This window comes from Macaca mulatta, chromosome 5 (assembly GCF_049350105.2).
Source record: "Macaca mulatta isolate MMU2019108-1 chromosome 5, T2T-MMU8v2.0, whole genome shotgun sequence".
In the NCBI taxonomy this organism is placed as follows: Eukaryota; Metazoa; Chordata; class Mammalia; order Primates; family Cercopithecidae; genus Macaca; species Macaca mulatta.
In genome coordinates this window covers 11,686,857-11,707,050 of record NC_133410.1, presented here as the reverse complement: position 1 = coordinate 11,707,050, position 20,194 = coordinate 11,686,857, and positions in this window count along the sequence as shown.

The following is a 20,194-nucleotide window of genomic DNA, read 5'->3' as shown; positions in this document are numbered from 1 at the left end:
CCCTTGAAAGGAGTGCATGAAATGCTACAAACAAGTGTCTAGACAGTGCCTGGACCACATTTAGTACTCCATAAATGTGAAGCGACATGCTGTCATCTTCACAACAGCTCTTAAAGGTAGGTGTTATCATCCTCATTGTACAAATGAAGAAACAGAAATTTACCAATGTGTCTCAGTAGCCAGTGGGAGAGCTGTGCCTCAGACTTGGGAGGAAATTCCCTAAAGCTTTAACCACCAGAGATTTACCACTTTTGCTTTGCTTTTTTAATGTTAATTTTTATTTTAAGTTCTGGGGTACATGTGCAGGATGTGCAGGTTTGTTACATAGGTAAACCTGTGCCATGGTGATTTGTTGTACCTATCAACCCATCGCCTAGGTATTAAGCCAAGCATGCAATAGCTATTTGTCCTAATGCTGTCCTTCTCCCCACTGCCCCTTGCTCCTGACAGGCCCCAGTACGTGTTGTTTCCCTCCCTGTGTCTACATGTTCTCATTGCTCAGCTCCCACTTACAAGTGAGAACATGCATGTTTGGTTTTCTGTTCCTGTGTTAGTTTGCTGAGGATAATGGCTTCCAGCTTCATCCATGTCCCTGCAAAGGGCACGATCTCATGTGTTTTTATGGCTGCACAGTATTTCATGGTGTATATGTAACACCTTTTCTTCATCCAGCCTATCATTGATGAGCATTTGGGTTGATTCCATGTCTTTGCTATTGTGAATAGTGCTGCAATGAACATACGTGAGCATGTATCTTTGTAATAGAATGATTTCTATCCCTTTGGGTATATACCCAGCAATGGGATTGTTGGGTCCAATGGCATTTCTAGTCCTAGATCTTTGAGTTGCCACACCGTTATTTATTTACTTATTTATTTATTTTTCTGAGACAGGGTCTTTCTCTGTCATCCAGGTTGGAAAAGTTCTTACTATCTTGCCCAGGCTGGTCTCAAACTACCAGTAGTTTAAGACTCAAGCAATCCTCTCTCTTCAGCTTCCCAAACTCCTGGAATTAGAGGCTTGAGCCACTTCGCCTGGCCTCTTTTTCTTTTTAATTGCAGATATTCATGCAGTGATGATACATGTCAATCATTTGACTTCAAATGTATTTTTCATTTCATTTGGGAAATCATATCCCTCTTCTTGAATGGGATTTCTCTGTCACTCTGGGTCTTACAGTTCACCTTGAAATGTCCAAAGAGTGCTGTTCTCATTTCATACCCTTCACCAGTTTGGTATAGTCATGGATCAAGGACAATACTATTACTTTTCAAAAATATAGAATCTGCAATTCCTCAAATTTCAACATAATGATATGAGTTCTTATTAACAATATTTTAAGATAATTTTTCACCTTTTTGCATGTGCTCTACAAAATGCCTACCACTAGCTGCTCCTTTACATTTTGCCTTATGTAGGGTAGTTAACTTCCCTCTAGGTCTCTACTCAACTGGCCCTAAATTTTGTTCCTGTCATCAAAGAGTTCATAATTTAAGAGAAAAACTTTGGGTGTATGCAAAAATATGTATGATAAGGCAAATGTCAATGAAGCAAAACATGACTTACATATAGATAATAAAATGGGAAATAATAAAGCATAGCATATAGATAATAAAATGGGAAATAATAAAGCATAGCATACATTTTATTTATTTAAGGAGAATTTTAAGATTAAAGCTAGAAATCATAGAGTATTAGTGTTTTTTCCAAATGAAAATATGTAGCTTGGAATAGACGGAAATTAAGCTGTAAGACAACAGATAAAAGAAAATGCAAAAAATTGTAAAATGTCCTGAAATGGAGGGTGGTTCCTGTGACAACAAGACGTAAGAGTAACATTTCTGAACATATTAATATACTTACAAAGCAATGTCTCAATCAGAATGAGGTTTGATATGGCAGGCAACACAGAAAGAGAAGAATCAGAGAAATTAATGTTAGCAGTGTCCAATCAATCACTTGCCATTGGCAAGGACTTACTGTAGATATATAGCTCAATTACCATTGATGATGGAATTCTAACTTTTTATGGGGTCCTTGTTCTTTCTGTATTTGCCAAGGGGTATCAAGAAGATATTGCATTAATGACAAAGACTTTAAATGTTGCTACTCCCTGTCATAATGGTTTCCCATAGTTAATTAACAACAGTTCCTCGTTATCATATGGGTTCCCAAGTTCATTGGCCACAGAAGAAGAAAAGATACACAAGAGATCTGAATATCTCTGGCCAACAAGATCATTATATTTATCATCATAAATTGATACTCTGAGAACACACCAGGTTTGTATTGTGCATTCAGTGAGTCATTATCTCAGTGCCTTATTGTGCCTAGGTGCTGGTAAAAGTCTGAGCCTTTGAAGTAGAGTCAGACCCAGCAAGACTCTCTCTTAGAAGTCATCAATATCAGGTTCATGTCTGTCTTCTATTGATATATATATACTTTAAAGGCAAAATATTATTTTGCAAGTCCTATCAGTGTTCCTTGGAGGAAACCAGTTGCCCTTAATGGTCACGTTGATGGTGAAGTTGAGGATTGAGAATATGACATAGAAGAAACAAACTTGGTATGTGAAATTAACAGAGATTTGAGAATGAGGTGGAGAGAGGCATGACAGAATGCAGGTATAATTTAAAGGTACTTCTTATCATGGAGGAAATCTGAATCTCTATTGGCATAAATGGCCAATATTTCAATGATACATTAGAAGCCTTGTTAGTCTTCTAGGCAAATAAAAGGCTAATAGAGAGATATGTTGCTGTTATTGTTGTTGCTGGACTCAAGAGAAGGGAGCTACATATCAGATTCGTTTTGACATGAGCCTAAATAGTGACACCAAATGCAAGGTGACTCACAAACAAAATTAGTTCAGAGGAAGCAGAAACTGATCATCGGTAAGTCACCCCCCACCATTCTAGAATTCCTGGAATACTTGGGGAGGGTGATTTTTCTACCGCTTTTGAATCTGAAAGCACAGGGTATTCAGTAGACCTTTGAATTTTATTGGGTAAAAAAATACTCTTTTACTTATAATCACAGGAGTGTATTAATAATATAAAGGAGGTATCATATCATATTGGGGAAATTAGAGAACATTTCATTTTTGATGGAGCAGCCAAGTGAGGCTTTGAATTATAAGCCATATTTTGATAAGCAACAGGTATGAGTGGTTAAATAGAGGAGGTGGGAAAATAAACTCTGTAGAAAGATAGTTCTGAGCATTTGTGAAAATAAAAGAACTGTTTGGTGATTATAGGGAAGACCATTTAGTTGATGGAAGTGCTACTAGCCATGGAGCTAAAACCAAGAGGTCTTAGACTATCATATTTGAGAAATCAACATAAGGCAATTAATAGAACCCGCAAGCCACTGAAAAACTATAAAACTAGAAGCCAGAAATTCTGTGTGAACTCAGGGCAGGGGGAAAGCAAACATGAACCTCTCTGGCACTTTCTCTTGAGTATCAATGGACGATGGACCCAAATCTCATCCCCAAGCCCACTTCTGATTTCAGTGCCACTATGGTGGACATTCCCATGCACCTGACTGCATCATCTCATCCCAAATCCACATAGTGAGGACCCCGTTTTTGCTGCTGCTGGGACTTCCCTGAAACCACGGAAGGCTTCTCTCGTGTACATGGTATAGCTCAGGAGGGTGGGTGAATAAATGCCTGCAAGGGAATTCCTTACTACTGGGGAATGGGAGTTAGGGAGTGGATGCTCTCCTTCCATCATTCGGGGAAATAATGCTGAAGCTCATGCTGGCAGTTTCCATAGAAAGTTCCCAGGAGCACTGAGCCCCAGGCATTCAAACCATAGGAACTTGGTTTATAACGTTTATAATGCACATTTCCCTTTCCATGTCTCGATCTTCCTATTCCCTCGGTCCTGTTTCCGGAGGTCACCTCCCTAATAAGTCTGCTCACACATCCTTGTCTAAAGATCTGTTTTATATGTATAAGTTATGAGAAGATTTGAGAGCACTGGGTGCTGTGAGATGCAGACAGGGTAAAGCTATAATATTCTGTATCCTAATCAGCTAATGGTACTTAAGGAAAGGGTGGATTCTTGGGGAGTCAGGGAAATGAGTCTATATGAATAAGTTGGAATCAGAATGCAAAGGGTCTAGATCCCTAGACTAAGACTTTGAAAATTTAAACCATGGAACTCACTAAAATTGGGAGAAAGGCTCAGATCTAACAGGTTGCCTTTTCATTTTAGGGGGAAGATTCACATGCCTAGAGTTGAGAGATGAATTTAGAAGGGCTCGGCAAAGAGACAAAAGTCTTTTGCCATAGTAACCAAAAATGGATGACATTTTTTCATTATCCCCTCTCAGGTTAAGTTCTCTATGGCATTAAGGTATTTACATTTGTAGTCTTAGGCTAAATAACCAATTTTACTTCAATGAAAAGAAATTCCTTTTCCTTCCTGGGTGTATATATTACATACGGCTTTGTAATTCTCTTACTGACACAACACATTCATAATATGCCTTTGATTTTGGACTGAAGTTCTAGCAGTTGATTTTGGGAGAAGGCATTTGAAAACCCTCTCAGATTCTCCTGGCTCATTAGATTGCTTAAATCATACTAATTAGATTATTTATATTCTACTAGTTAGATTATTACATTAGTTATTTGATAAAAGGTGAAGACTAGCCTCTTCTTTGGAGGACTTGCCTCCACAATGGTGAAACACATGAAAATGGGAAATGTTTGAGCTTAGAATGGCTGAACACAGGGTCAATATTTATCATGGAGGTTGCTGACATCCCATTAAGAAAGGTTCAACTGCAATTTGAAGAAATGTATTTGGTAGGGTTGAGAGGGAAATTGGCTTTCCATTGAATGCAGAAGGCAATTCATAATGAAATTCAAAATTGAGTAAAATTGGTCCAATCTAAAAACCCAGGAAAGAAATTTAAGTCTTTTTAGAAGAACTCAGTCAAGTTTCAAATCAATAGGAGCTGATTTATTATTTGAGGCATATAATAAAAAAACAAATTTCTGCTGGGCTTCAAAGTGCCTATGCAATTAGGATTTCTGAGCTTCAGCAGAACCTGGAAGCAGAGACAAAGAAATAAATAGAAAGGCAGGAACGAACATCACTAAAAATTAGTTTGAAGAATTTTTAATGTCTTCCAGTTCCTTGCCCTGGAATCCAAAGTGCACAGGTCTGATTCTTAGCACATGTTTTTAACCTGTGTGATAGAATTTAAAATTAGACGTTTTTTGGGGTCTTCTCTGAGGCATCTAAAAGCCAAGAACAGAACAAAGAATGGTAGCAAGAGCTCCTGCATTCCACTGTTGGTTTCCTGTCCTTTAGACCTCAAGGTTTGTCTTTGACAAGCCAGGTAGAAGCATTTCCTTGGAGATACTGAGTTCCAGAGTGTTTTCCTTCCTTTCATGGTAGTGACAAAAATGCTTTTCCTCTCACTTCAACTCAAATGAGCAGAGTTTTAAGGGGACTCCTTGCAGAACTATCAGCTGAGGGCCACAGAGACAGAGTGGAGTGTGAGAGAGACCTGGTTGTAAAAGAAGCTAATTATACCCTCACTCATGGCATGGGGAAAGGAAGCACAGGTTCTCCACATGGGTCACCCAGAGAGATAGCTAACAGAGCCACTCTTGTTTCTACCTTCAGGTTCCTTATCCCATGTATTCTAACCAGGGACATTGCAACACATATACAATTCTGAGTCAAAATGGCAAAATTGTGATATGGAAAGTGGATCCTGTAATCAGGGGTTCACACAAAATTACCCTTGAGGCCTTGCAAGAAGGGAAGGAAAACTGTTAACTAAACCCAGAATACATGTATATTCATTTGTCTCCTCTTGCCAAGATGAATCACTGACTTCTATGGGATGGATGAAATCCAGTGTAGTTACCTTGCTATCAAGTGACCACTTGGTATCCTCAAGAAATGGTGACATATGGAGACTAAGAATTGGACTCTTGATGATAGGTTGAACTCTGGTGGTGGCAATAGCTAGACCAGCTTTGGCTAACAGCAGGGCTGGGGGCCCATGCTGTTGGGCCCATGTACATCCTTCCTCTCTGTCACCATGGCCTCTTCATTTATACTCCAATTCTTCCAGAACTGGGGTAGTCAGTATAGAAGCTGGTTTGCCCCATGTGGCCAAGGCATTTGTCTCCTTAATTGGTTAGTGCCTCTTTCATGGCAAATGCTTATTGGTGAAAATCAACATATAAAGACTTCCTGCTTGGTGCTCTCCTCCACCTTCTTGTCAGTCTACATTCCACTTCCCTAGACCTCCTTGTTACTTTTTTCTTCCACACTCCTGCCAGCCAGCCAGGTCATTTGCCACTCTCTAAATTTCATATATAATCTGACCTCAGGGAACTTCTTTTTTGATATAAAGTAGATAACCAAATGCACCACCTGATATGGTTTGGATCTGGGTTCCTGCCCAAATCTCATATTCAATTGTAATCCCCATTGTTGGAGATGGGGCCTGGTGGGAGGTGACTGGATCACGGGGACAGATTTCTCATGAATGGTTAATGCCAATCCTCGAGGTACTGTCCTCACAACAGTGAGTGAGTTCTTATGTGATCTGGTCATCAGTGACTCATGCTTGTAATCCCAGCACTTTGGGAGGCTGAGGCGGGTGGATCACCTGACGTCAGGAGTTCAAGACCAGCCTGGCCAACATAGTGAAATGCGTGTCTACAAGAAATGCAAAACATTAGTCAGGCATGGCACTGTACACCTGTAATCCCAGCTATTCGGGAGGCTGAGGCAGGAGAGTTGCTTGAATCCAGGAGGCAGAGGTTGCAGTGAGCCAAGATCGTGACACCGCACTCCAGCCTGGGTGACAGAGTAAGACTCTATCTCAAAGAAAAGGAAAAAAATAAAGGGTATAGCACCTCTCCACTCGCCCTCTTGCTCCTGCTCTGGCCATGTGAGGTGCTTGCTTTCCCTTCTTCCTCTGCCTTGATTGTAACTTTCCTGAGGCCTCCCCAGAAGTGAAGCAGATGCCAGCATCATGCTTCTCATACAGCCTGCAGAATCGTGAGCTAACTAAACCTCTTTTCTTTATGAATTACACAGTCTCAAGTATTTCTTTATGGTGATGCAATAATGGAATAAGATACCACCCAAATCTCTGCTCACTAGGATAAATTTCCCTCACAACTATCTATCAAGGTCATCCCTGAATAGGTATCATTCATTCATATCCCTTATAGGCTTATATTCATACAGTGAAACCTTATCCACTATCAACTTATATGTATATGACAAAACCCCAATTTCCTGATCTGCCAGCTTTATACTTACCTCCCTTCATTCAGTCACCAGATGCAAGCTGCCTTGTGAAGAACATGGACTTCATGAAACAGAGATCTCCCCAGCAGGGGCAGACTCTGGAGAATATAGCAGCTGGAGACTCTTACTTGACCACACTCCCCAGGGCTGGGCAATGCAGACTTAATGAAGGGGATCTGAGCAGTGTATCTCCAGGCCCACTGCAGAACGCTGCTGTGCATATCCATACTCATCTATCCATGTGCATTCAGGGAACAGTTCCACCAGAATTCTGGTAGCCTCTCCTCTTGAGGGGAAGCTGTAAGATGAAAGTTAGAGGAGTGAACAGCACCCTTCTAGCTCCAAAGTGGCCCTCAGAGATGTGATTGATACTGGTCACCTCCCTCCTTCATTGTCCATTCTAGGCTCCTTCTCTCCCCAGCTACCATCACCTCTGGCCATGAGGGCTTACAAACCCAGACCCTCATCTCTGAGAGACCGACCCCCTGAGTATTGTGTGCTTCTCAGTCAGGGGCTGCTCTGCCTATTTTTTAACCCCAATACTTACAGAAGAGAATACCAAGAGGTGATCCAGTGAGTCATGGGGAGCTGCATGGATTCCCTTCTGCATGCCTGAGGGAATGGATCAGACCTGCAGCTATATCCTTTATCCTTTACCCAGTGCTGGGCATATACTCAACAAATATCTGTGCAATGAGTAAAGGTCTTGTATTTATGAGTACTGGTGCTTTCACCTGTAATTCATGCTCACACCAAATTCCTAGTCAGTATAACTCTTTGAGACCCCTTTCCTGCAACAATAATACTTAAAGGCTTTAAGATGAATGGAATGAAAGATTGTGCAAATGATGAGGCACTAGAGGGGAAAGAAAGAAAGAAGGAAAGAAGGAAAGAAGGAAGGAAGGAAGGGAAAGGGAAGAAGAAAGAGAGAGAAAGAAAAAAGGCAGGAAGGCAGGAAGGCAGGAAGGCAGGAAGGCAGGAAGGCAGGAAGGCAGGAAGGAAGGAAGGAAGGAAGGAAGGAAGGAAGGAAGGAAGGAAGGAAGGAAGGAAGGAAGGATGATATGCTAAACAAGGGGTAGATTATTCATGCCTCTCCTTTGTAGACCATATAGAATAACTTCCTGACATTGTCATGGCATTTGTAAACTGTCATGGCGCTGGTGGAAGTGCGTGTAGCAGTGAGGACGAGCAGCGGTTACTCTCGTGACCATTTTGGTTTTGGTGAGTTTTACCCAGCTTCTTTACTGAAACCTCTTTTATCAGCAAGGTTTTTATGACTTGCATCTTGTGCTGACTTCTCATCTCATCCTATGACTCAGAATGCCTTTACTGCCTGGGAATGCAGCCCAGTAGGTCTCAGCCTCCTTTTACCCACCTCCTATTCTCAATGGAGTTGCTCTGGTTCAAACGTCTCTGACATTATCATCATTCATGCTCTAATTCACAATTCTTCAGTGTGTCGCTGAAGGTACCCCATGGTCTGTGTTCTTCTCCATACACACAGTATCAATCCAGGGCAACCAGCAGCCCTTGGGGCTACTCTGTCTATGGAGTAGCCATGCTTTTGTTCCTTTACTTTCCTAATAAACTTGCTTTCACTTTATGGAGTCTCCCTAAATTCTTTATTGTGCAAGATCCAAGAACCCTCTCTTGGACCCCTTTCCTGCAACAATAATACTTAAAGGCTTTAGGCAAAGATGCAATGGAATATAATATATCATTATAGTGAAAATGTGAAAGATGAATGGAATGAAAGATTGTGCAAGTGATGAGGCACTAGAGGGGAAACAAAGAAAAAAGAAAAGAAGGAAAGAAAGAGAAAGAAAGAAAAGAAAGAAGAAAGAGAGAAAGAAGGAAAGAAGGAAGGAAGAAAAGGAAGGAAGGAAGGAAGGAAGGAAGGAAGGAAGGAAGGAAGGAAGGAAGGAAGGAAGGAAGGAAGGAAGAAGGAAGGAAGGAAGGAAGGAAGGAAGGAAGGAAGGAAGGAAGGAAGGAAGGAAGGAAGGAAGGAAGGAAGAAAAGGAAGGAAGAAGGAAGGAAGGAAGGGAAAGAAGACCCACAGCATTTAATGCTGGATAGAGATGAAAAGTAAAACACATCTACTTGAATTAGTGGTGAGATGTTCCCATAATATATGTGTACACATATATATGTGAGCCATAATACATGGTGAATGCAGAATTCACTGCAATGGACTGGAAACAAAATGGGCCCAGTGAGCCTATGCTTGTCTTTTCAGAAACCTTTGTTTTCTCCACAAATGCTGAGTGTCCACAATGTGTTAGGTATTATGCTTAAGTTAGAGAAATAATGTAATTTTTTCCCAACAAAAATTCAGGATCCAGTAATCTCTCAGGGGAAAGTTTTAGCTAACTAAACTAAATCTTATTAAGTGCTTATTATTATTATCGAGATCTGTGCTAGACATTTGTTGTATTTTATCCCATTCATTTGAAGTAGGTATTGCTGTCCTAGTCTTACAGATAAGGAAGTGGGGAGTCTGAAAAACTGAGAGAAACTGATAAATTTCCCCATGATATTTTAATACTACTCATACGTGGTGTAACCAGGGTAGGTTCCAAATCTGGTGTTTTTCCACTATTCTGTTAGGTGCATAGCTTTATTATGTTTCCCTCTAAGCCCTGTATAATTGGGAAGTGAAAAAGGAAAAAAATGCAGAATAAATATATGCATGGGCCTCAGGTATATTTTAGCTCTAGACGATAAAGTCATGTATTTCTGTACAGCTCATACCCTCTATCAAAGGCATGGGCATCCACAAAATGATTAGTGTTCAGCTCAAGTGAATTGTCTGCAAATATTAAAAATTCTAGTTTGGGCTAAGCTTTATGTGTAGCTTAACCCAAACTAGAGTTGTGAATACTTTCAGAAAATAAAACCTCCCTGATGTGGACCTTTCTGAGGAAGGCCTCTCTGCCTCCTGTAGGCAGTGGAGTTCTCTGTTGCCTCCTGTGCTTGCCGTGATAAATGAGTTCAAACATTTTTCATCGCAGCTCACAAAAATTCAATCCAAACTCACTTAAGTTAAATTTAATTTCAGTTAAAGTGGACTATTTAATTAAAATAAAAAGTCAAGAGGCTGACTAAATTTAGGCATGACCTGACAGAAATGTTCCTGCAATGTCTTTGAAATTTGATCTCTGTTTTGCTAGTTCAATTCTTCCTTCACAGATATTGATTTCATTCTTAGGTGGACTCTCCCTGTGTGGTCCAAAGATAGTTCCCTGCAGATATAGACTTATATTCTACCACCCAGACAACTCTAGAAGGAAGAAACTATCACTTACCTATTAGTTCCTCTCAAAGTCCCAGGAGTAAACTTAAATATCTTGTTAGGCATATACACATCCTCAGGACAAAGCTTTGGGAGTCAGTCTACCTGAACCAGTGGTGCCAAGAGTGGAGGGGAAAGGCTGTTTCTTCAAGCAAGTAAGAGAAAAATAACTGAATACTTCAAAGACAAAGCCATAGCTGTCCATCCCCTGTTTCACAACATTGATCACACTAATCACACTATGTTTCTGTTGTCTATCTCCTCCATTTGACCCAAGCCCAGCAGGTTACATTCATACATCTCTTCATCATTTATTTCTCCAATACACATTGATTGGGCACTTACTATGTGACAGGAACTCTATGAAATTCTGACGACACAATGATAAATAAGGTGAACACTTTCTCTGGCCTCACAGAACTTACAGTCTATTGTGGAGATAGACATTGAAAAAGGCTAACAAGTCTTATGAAAAATAACTATGAAGTCCTAGGGTCCTCTAGTAGACTAGAACAGAGAGCTTTATTATTACTCTAACAAGTGAAGTTGGCTTTACCAAGTAAGAAAATAGATATAAATATAATTATAGCTATAGATCTCAATAGATGTTTCCTAAATAAGAAAATAATTGAACACGTGGGTACTATCTTATTTTTTTAATTTAATTTAATTTAATTTAATTTAAAATTCTGGGATACATCTGCAGGATGTGCAAGTTTGTTACATAGGTAAACATGTGCCATGGTGATTTGCTACACCTATCAACCCATCACCTAAGTATTAAGCCCCACACACATTATCTATCTATCCTGATACTCTCCCCCGACACCCACCACAGGGCCCAGTGTGTGTTGTTCCCTTCTTTGTGTCCATGTGGTTTCATTGTTCAGTTCCCACTTACAAATGAGAATATACGATGTTTAGTTTTCTGTTCCTGTGTTAGTTTGCTGAGGATAATGGCTTCCAGCTCCATGCACGTCCCTTCAAAGGACGTGATCTCATTCCTTTTTATGGCTGCATAGTATACCATGGTGTATATGTACCACATTTCCTTTATCCAGTCTACCGTTGATGGGCATTTGGGTTGATTGCCTGTCTTGCTATTGTGAATAGTGCTGCAATAAATATACATGTGCATGCATCTTTAAAATAGAATGATTTATATCCTTTGGGTATATGATTAGTAATAGGATTCCTGGCTCAAATGGTATTTCTGGTTCTAGGACTTTGAGGAATTGTCACACTGCCTTCCACAATGGTTAAACTAATTCACATTTGGGGCACTATTTTAAACGGCTATAATAATGTCTCATGTAAGCTATTTCATTTTGCAAAAGACCTAACATTTGCTCATACACTATGCACAGTGCATAGGAAATATGCATATATATGTGTATATTTATCTACTGTTCATTACATATTTGTTTTGAGTAAGTGTAAAAGACCAATGATACAAGCGTGTACACAGTAGGGAGACTGAGTCCTGACGAGGCTGGAGAACTGAACAGGGATCCTATCACAGGATCATGTGACAAAACTAAAGGTTTGTGATACCAGGAGCCCTTGAAAGGTTTTAAGTTAGGGAACACCAGATTTGCCTTTTGGAAAGGTCATTTGGCTACAATGTGGAGAGTAAATTGCTAGGGAAGGTTGGGTATTAGGAGTGGAAGCAAGACCATTATCCTTCCAATAGACTCCCCCTGAAAGAATGAACGCACGGCACTTTTGGCCCTACCATTCTGTATGGGTTATAAATGGCTGACATGTTACCTTATTTAGGGATTTCATTTTCTATCACACTTCACCTGTATTCACTCACTTTAGATAGATAATGTTGAGAAAGAGTCTAGCAAGTTTTTTCAAAGCCACAAGACTAGGAATGCCCAGGTGCCTGACATCGTTTACAGTCCGAGGAGACCTGGGCACCAGACCTGAAACTCACAGTCCTGCTATGTGCAGCAAAGGCAGCTTGAGAGAGCAGAACTTGAGGCACTCCTTCTGCCATTGTCTTGCTTTGTAATCTTTGTAATTCATGCTCCTGAGTGTTTGTGCTCCCTCCCTTCCATGAAAGTGGGGTACGAATACAATTTTCCGTGCTTTCATTCGGCAGGATAATTGTACTCATCAGATGGGAAAAGGTGTGTGCGAGTGCTTTGTGGATTCATTCATTCTTTTAACAGTTTATTAAGTGCCTATGATACATCACAAGCTGAACCACATATTTATAATACACATTCAAATAAGAGAACAAAACAGAAATAAAAGCAATTATTGAATCACAGTGTATCAGTTTTTATAAATAAAAAAATAAGCAAAGCATGCTCTCATCGATACACACCATCAGGAGAAGCCCTTCGTCCATTCCATATGGGGGTGGGGCTTGATCAAAGAAGGATGTCTACAGGAAGGTGTACTCAAGCTTAATTTTCAAAACACTGAATGTTTATTGATATTTTCAATTATTTTTTATTATGAATTAATATTTAAAAGTACTATTTGTCTTATTAGCCGCAGGAAAGGGGACTTTAGAAGAGTCTGTATAGATTATTTTAGCACGCAGGTATGGGGAGATTTCCTCCGAGTGGGTCTTCCTACTCCTACGCAGATGGTTCCCAGCGAGAGGGCAAATTCCTTTCCAGAGGGAACCTCAGTGCAGCAGCTGGCACTTCTGATGTACTTGCATAACTGTCAATTTTTACCCCAAATTTGTTTCCCCTGTGTACAAGCTATAAATCACTTGGATTTTATTAGGGAGGTCTTGTATTTCTTAACAAGGTAACATCTTTGGGAGGCAAGTCTGTTTGCCCGGGCCGTGAGCAAATAACATTTAAAACAACGTCCTCCAAGCTGGTACTCTGGTGAGATCAAATGGATTGAAACACAGGACAAAGCTTCTTTTATAACTCACACCTCATCTTTTATGACTCTCATGCTTGCATCTGGACTCTGAAAGATTCTAAGCTTGAAATAATCAAAGCAATAAGGGGTATTTTCTACTTGCAAAGAAAAGATTTAGTTTATTTGCTTATTTCTCCCCCTTTTCTTTTCCTTTCCTTTCTTTTTTCTTTTCTCCTTCTTTCTTTTTTTATGCCAGAGTTTATAAACATGCAGATAAATTAACTAAGAGAAACAATAACTTGGATAAAAGCAACCTGTTGACATATGACTAAACTAATGGATGAGTGCTTGTAGGAAAAATAATGTACACTGAGTTTAAAACGAATGGATTTGGAGATCAGGGAGGGAGACTGAGAAAGAAATTGTTGTAGATTAATTTGCTTCTTTATTTTGAAACGCTAAAATGATAACCACAATAAAGGTTATGAGGAAGATGATGATGCTAGTGATTAGAATGACTACAATTATATGGGTTGTAATACGTAATAAAGTGATGACAGCAAAACTGGAGTATGGAGTGTTTCTGGTATATCGTATTCCATCTTCAAATGTATCTTTCTAATGTTTAACAAATGTTCTGCTCCTTCATTCCAGTCCTCTGGATAACTCTAGAAAGTATGCACTGTAAGAGATTTGAAAATTATGTTATTTATTATTACCTTTTAAAAATTACGCTTAGACAAATTTAAGGACAGTTCCCTCTCTAAATTATATATAGTGAGTATGTATGTGCGTGTTTGTGTGTGTGTGTGTGTATATACACACACTTCGTATATATAATTTGACATATATATGAAATACTAAATCTCCGTGATTATGTGCTTCTAAAACAGCATGTGTTTTGTGACCTAAATTTACTAAAAACCACCCTGCCCAATATTTATCCTGAGTAATTATAGAAATTTTAAAAATCTTAAGCAGTTTAAGTCTCAAATTATAACAGAATTTGCAGAATGGAGGCTAGCCAAATATGGCTGGAGAGAAATGTGAGTTAGAACAGGAATCCAATATACATTCGCTTTTGAGAATCAAGTTTAGAAAGCTACTGGTCTAAATAAGAACACTAAACCTATACACTACAAAGAAGTGTGGAAAAGATCCCAACTACTAGAATTAGGAGGTAGACAATAAGAGCGAGAGAATTGAGAAACATATTTTTGTTTTGTTTCTAATTTCAACAATCCAAAAATCAAAAGAAAATGAAATAAACACTATTTTGTTGTGAACCTTTAGGGATCAATCCTTGACAAAACGGAGGAGATAGAATAATATCTACAGGGGAGAAGATGGATGTTATACATTTTTACAGTGCAAAAGTCAAGTTGTAGCTGCCAGGGATTGAAGGCAGCAGAAGGAAGGTAAAGTAGAGAGAAGTGGAAGGTATGTTCCTGTTTTCACCCAAACACTGGAATGGGAAGCCGCAAAGATAGCATCCTATCAATGGATTAGGAATGAAGTGGAAATTATACAATTAAAATACTTAAAAACAACCATCACAGGAAATGAAGTAACTATCAAATAGCTATTCTCTGCCTAAGAACAGAGGGCAAAATAAAAATTAAATTCTTACCTGTCATGACTAAAGCCAACAAATAATGCCTTAAGAAAAAGTAGTAGTGTCATTGTAGAAGTGACCAGCAGAAGACAAAACAAAACTATTTAAAAAGTGGAAACTAAAAGGGAGAAGGAAGGATAGAGAAGATGAGGGGGCAGTGGGAGCCTGGGTAAGGTGGAAAAAGCTTCTAGGGGAAATGGGGCTGTTGGCTCTCAGGGAACAGTGAGTGAGCGATACCTGGAACAAGCGTGGGATCAAAAGATAATCATTGTTTGTTTGTTCATTTACATTAAGAGATATTCAAGAGTTTATTATTTATTATTTATTCATATATATTTTTAAAGACAGGGCCTCACTCTGTCACCCAGGCTAGAGTGTAGGCATAATTACATCTCACTGCAACCTCAAACTCCTGGGCTCAAGGAATCCTCCTGCTTCAGCCTCCCGAGTAGCTAGGATCACAGGCACACACCGCCACACCTGGCTATTTTTTTTAAATATATATATATTTTTGAGAGATGGGGGTCTCACTGTGTTGCCCAGGCTCTTCTCAAAATTCTGGCATCAAGCAATCCTCCCACCTTGGCCTCCCAATGTGCTGGGATTATAGGCATGAGCCACTGTACCCAGCCTGAGATTCAAATGTTTTAAATCCTTTATGGAACAAATCAGTTAATAAAGTAATGGTGAAGATATTGGAAGAAAAGGATGTAATTGATCAGCAACATCCCGAAGGACAGAGAGTTGTTGGAAACCAATGCCCAGATAGAAGATTAATTTTGACATGTGAGAAAGGGATCTCATGGATTGAGAGCTAAGAGACAGTGACAAGATTGGGTTCTGATGTTAGCACCACCAGCACTGCCTTCTTCTCTCTTATAACCTAAATCACAACGTCATTGACATTCTGTGCAGCTGAAGGCAGCAGGCCAGATGGACAAAGGGACTAATGTGGAGTCCCACTCCAGAAGGAGTCAGACGCATGCATTCTGCTTCTAGGTCAGTGTCCTTCCCTTTCACATTGCTTTTATCTTCATTTTTGTGACTGAGTGCAAACTGTTAGCATACTTAAGTGCTGAGTGCATACTGCCTTTTTGGTTATTTTCCTTTGTGGTGATATCTCCTCGGGGATTCATCTGAAGTCTTTGAAATCAACCTGCCTACACATTTAAAAAAATGCAGTAAAGAATGCTGTATTCTAGGCCTATATTCTATTCCAGAGACAGTTTTAGAATGAAAGGAAACTATCTCCGGTAGAGCCTTCGGGGAGCTTAGATTTCCGATATAAAAATGGGAACGCAGTTTTCCGCTAGCTCCCATTTTAGGACTTCAGCTTTTATTATTTTATTGCTGGCAACCTAGAAAAGGGAAAAAGGAAATAAAACCATGCCATTCTAGAAATGGTGACCTAATTTCAGCCTTAGAAAAAAGTAAGAGTCAGAGGAAAAAAAAAATCCTCAGGAAGAACAGGACTATCATGGTTCAGAATTAAGGTATGTTAACAATATTCTCTTATGGCAGAGGCTGGAATAGTAAGATAGAGAAGAGAGTATTTGACCTGTGTACAAGCACCTGGCCAGATTTGGGAAGAGGAACCAACAGACCTCAATTTATTGGACCTGTATCTTGCCTTTAGCCAAACCATGCTAATCAAAAGTTAGCAAATGAATGTTGGGAACTCGAGTTGTAAACACAGTTCTAAACTTGGGAATCTCCTAATAAGGACCACTGGCTCTGCCTTCGGGGGCATCAGATCTCAAAGCAAGCCCCATGAAGTCTAGAAACCAGAGAACAAAACTGTTTATCAATCTGTATTCACAAAAACAATAAGCAAAGACAGATGTCTCTTCCTAGGAGAAGCAAACACAGAGTCACAAGAGAAAAGCAACTGCTGCATTAACAAGTAAAAAGGAAACGAATGGAAGGATTTTTCTTTAGAACTGATGCATGGGATTTTCTTTGCTAATGTAATCTGTATTATATACAGGTTCACGTAAGAATGAACTCCTTGGAGTTTGTCTCTGGATCTCAGGCAAGTTGGAGGGTAAGGTCAGTTCCACAGGCTTAAGGCAAGTTTCCTCATCTGTAAAATGGAATAGGAGAATCTTTCTTGCAAAGTTTATGAGGATCGAGTGGGTTACACTAACGTCCTGATGCAATGCCTAGTACAGATACGACAGTTAACAAGTTACTTCTCTTCCTTCCATTAACGAAGGCAAAACATTTAAAGTTTTGCCATAATGCTGGACAATTATTAGGGAGATAAAGGTGGATACAAAAAGAAAGATCAGAGGAAAAAAGAACAATCTGAGAAGATTAGAAAACTGGCTATAACAAGTTTTATGCTTTCACACTTTTAATAAGAGTTTTCCTTTTATCAGGGCTTTACAAGTAGGGACCGGGTATTATTTCCCAAAATGGTGAGTAAAGAAGCAACTAGATGCATTTGAGCTTTCAAAACGGTGAAGACAACTGGCCACATGTTAAGGTTTTATTTTTGAAAAGTTTTCAGAAAATGTGTAAAAAGCTTGCCATGGACTGTGGTTGTAATTGCCAAATGTCACGTGCAGTTGCTTTCAACTTCTATATCCCATTCCAATTCTTGATCATTTGTTTGACTTTTCTCTTAACTTTCTCCGTAACTTTTAATTCATCACTTGCCCGTGTACTTGGGAAGTTCCTCATTTTGGCCTCTCTCAGGAGACCTCTCTCCATGCTAGGCAGGCAGACATTGTGATGTGTATCTTAGCTCCCCAGTTTTCCTTTTAAGGAGCCCCTGAGAATGGTAATATTATTATCCCTATTTTACAGAAGAGTTGGCTTACATTTAAAAGCAGTAGCAGTGAACCCCAGAGGCACCTTGTCTGGCTTTAAATTTTGGTCCCCTATTTACTAGCTGTGTGATTTTGAGCAGGTTGCTTAACCTCTCTGTGTCTCAGATTCCTCATCTGTTAAATAAGAATAATACTTTTGCATTATGGTTATTGTAAAGCCAATAATGCATGCTACGGGCTTAGCAGAGTACCTTGCACTAAGGCAGCTTAGGATAAATATTAGCCATCATTATTGTTATTAGAGAGGTTAAGTATCTTGCTCCTAGAAATATCAGCAGCCCCTGTAAAAGGCATGTCAGCCTGTTTCTGGAGCCAATGTTCTCCACCACTAGGGTGTACGCACCTCAGGTGTTGTGTTATTTTATGAATTGAATTGAAGGCCAAGTGCTATAGTCTTTGGAAAAAAATTATTACAGCTTTAAAAAGATCAGAAAATTTATTTTAGAAATTTAAAGGTATCGGAACATTGTAAATATTTGATTCATCCTATAATTGAAATTGAAGGATGGATATACATGATTTGCAAATAAAATAAAAGTACACGCAAAGTGATTTAGCCTGAGTATCTCCAATAATGGAAATGGCAAGAAAGTGGCCTTTCTTGGAAGGATAATGAACAATTTACAAGAGAAGTAAATACAATCCGTAGCTCATTAAATCTTAGCAATAAGCGTCTGTGGTAAAAAGAAACTCATTAGAGCTTGAATGCGGGATAGACTACGTGTGATGATGGATGATGCTAAGAGTTTTATGTGGGGGGTGGAGGGGCAATTCAAGAGGGATAAAGAAATACAATGGTAATAGGCTGCCTCTTTCTGTGGTTCTGAACAGGAGATGAAAGCCATTTAGGAGAGGGAACTGGCCAGCTTCCCTTCTCTGAAGGCAGATGTCTGAAGGATGCCCTACTTAGCACTGACATTGCAGAATCGTTCTCCAGTTTCTCCGAATTTTTTAGAACAAAAAGATTTAAGACATTTGAGCCCCTAGATGAGGTCTTGCTTATTCGGCAGCTCCTTCTCGTCTCTTTCTATCTCACCCTTTCTAAGGAGCTCAGAGTCTGAGCTTGATTTTAAAATCTGTGTAATTGTGTGATATTATAACAATCACTTCTCTGGAAAAATGTTGAGCACAATGGAAGAGCAGAGGAAAAGCACCAACTCTGTCTGGGGTTGTGAGAAACAAGATCACTTCCCCAAGGTTCTTGTCATATGCATAGGAATTCATTAGGTAGAGAGAAAAGGAACTGCATGTGAAATGAAATGGTGAGAAGTGCATTTGGAGGAGGTGGCCAGGGAAAAAAAATCACGTTTATTATCTCCTCTTTGAAATGTGGGGGTCCAAGCCATATGTGCTTGAAAATTTTGAATTTTTTGAGAATTTTGAAAGAACTTTGTTCAGTTCCTCCCAAGTTTAACTGTTCTTCTCCCATTAAGACAATTTTTTTTTTTTCCTATGAGCACTGGCACGAATCAGCGCTTCCTCAGGTTGTGTCTTTTATGAATCATAACATTTTTCTCATCTCTCTGGGAATTGGCCTCTCCCCAATTTTCTGCATTGGTCTATAATTTTCCTTAAGAACTTGAAAGCAAAAATTAGACTTTGTCGTACAGAATAAGTGGTGGGTGAGTACATGCACAGAAATCAACATAAGAACAAGTCCTTTTGGGTGTTCATAACTGGTGTATTATTTGTGACTCAGACTCCTGAAATTTCGTGTCCATGTAGCAATTTACTTTAGAACTCAGTATTCATACATTCAAACAATTTTTTGTCCCCTCTGTGTTCTCTCCAACCCGCACTCCCATCCTATTAACAAGCACTTCCCAAAGGCACAATTTTATTGTATTCATCTAATTGATAAATGTGCTCAATTTATATCAATGAGAGTTTAGCATATTTTAGAATGTTTTACATTACATGATTTCATGAATTAGAACAAGACAGGGTCCATTCAGCATTGCACAAATGAACAAGGAGTGGGTGTGTATGTGTGTTGCTCACATTGCTAAACTATTACAGTGTTATTCAAACTTGAACATGCATCAAGCTCACCTAGAGGTTCTTATTTCCAGAGTTTATCATGCAGGAGGTCTGGGATAGGGTCTCATAATCTCTATTTCTTTATATATATATATATATATATATATATACTTTATGTTGTAGGGTACATGTGCACAGCATGCAGGTTTGTTACATATGTATACACGTGCCATGTTGGTGTGTTGTACCCATTAACTCATCATTTACATTAGGTATATCTCCTAATGCTATCCCTCTCCCCTCCCCCAACCCCACAACAGGCCCCGGTGTGTGATGT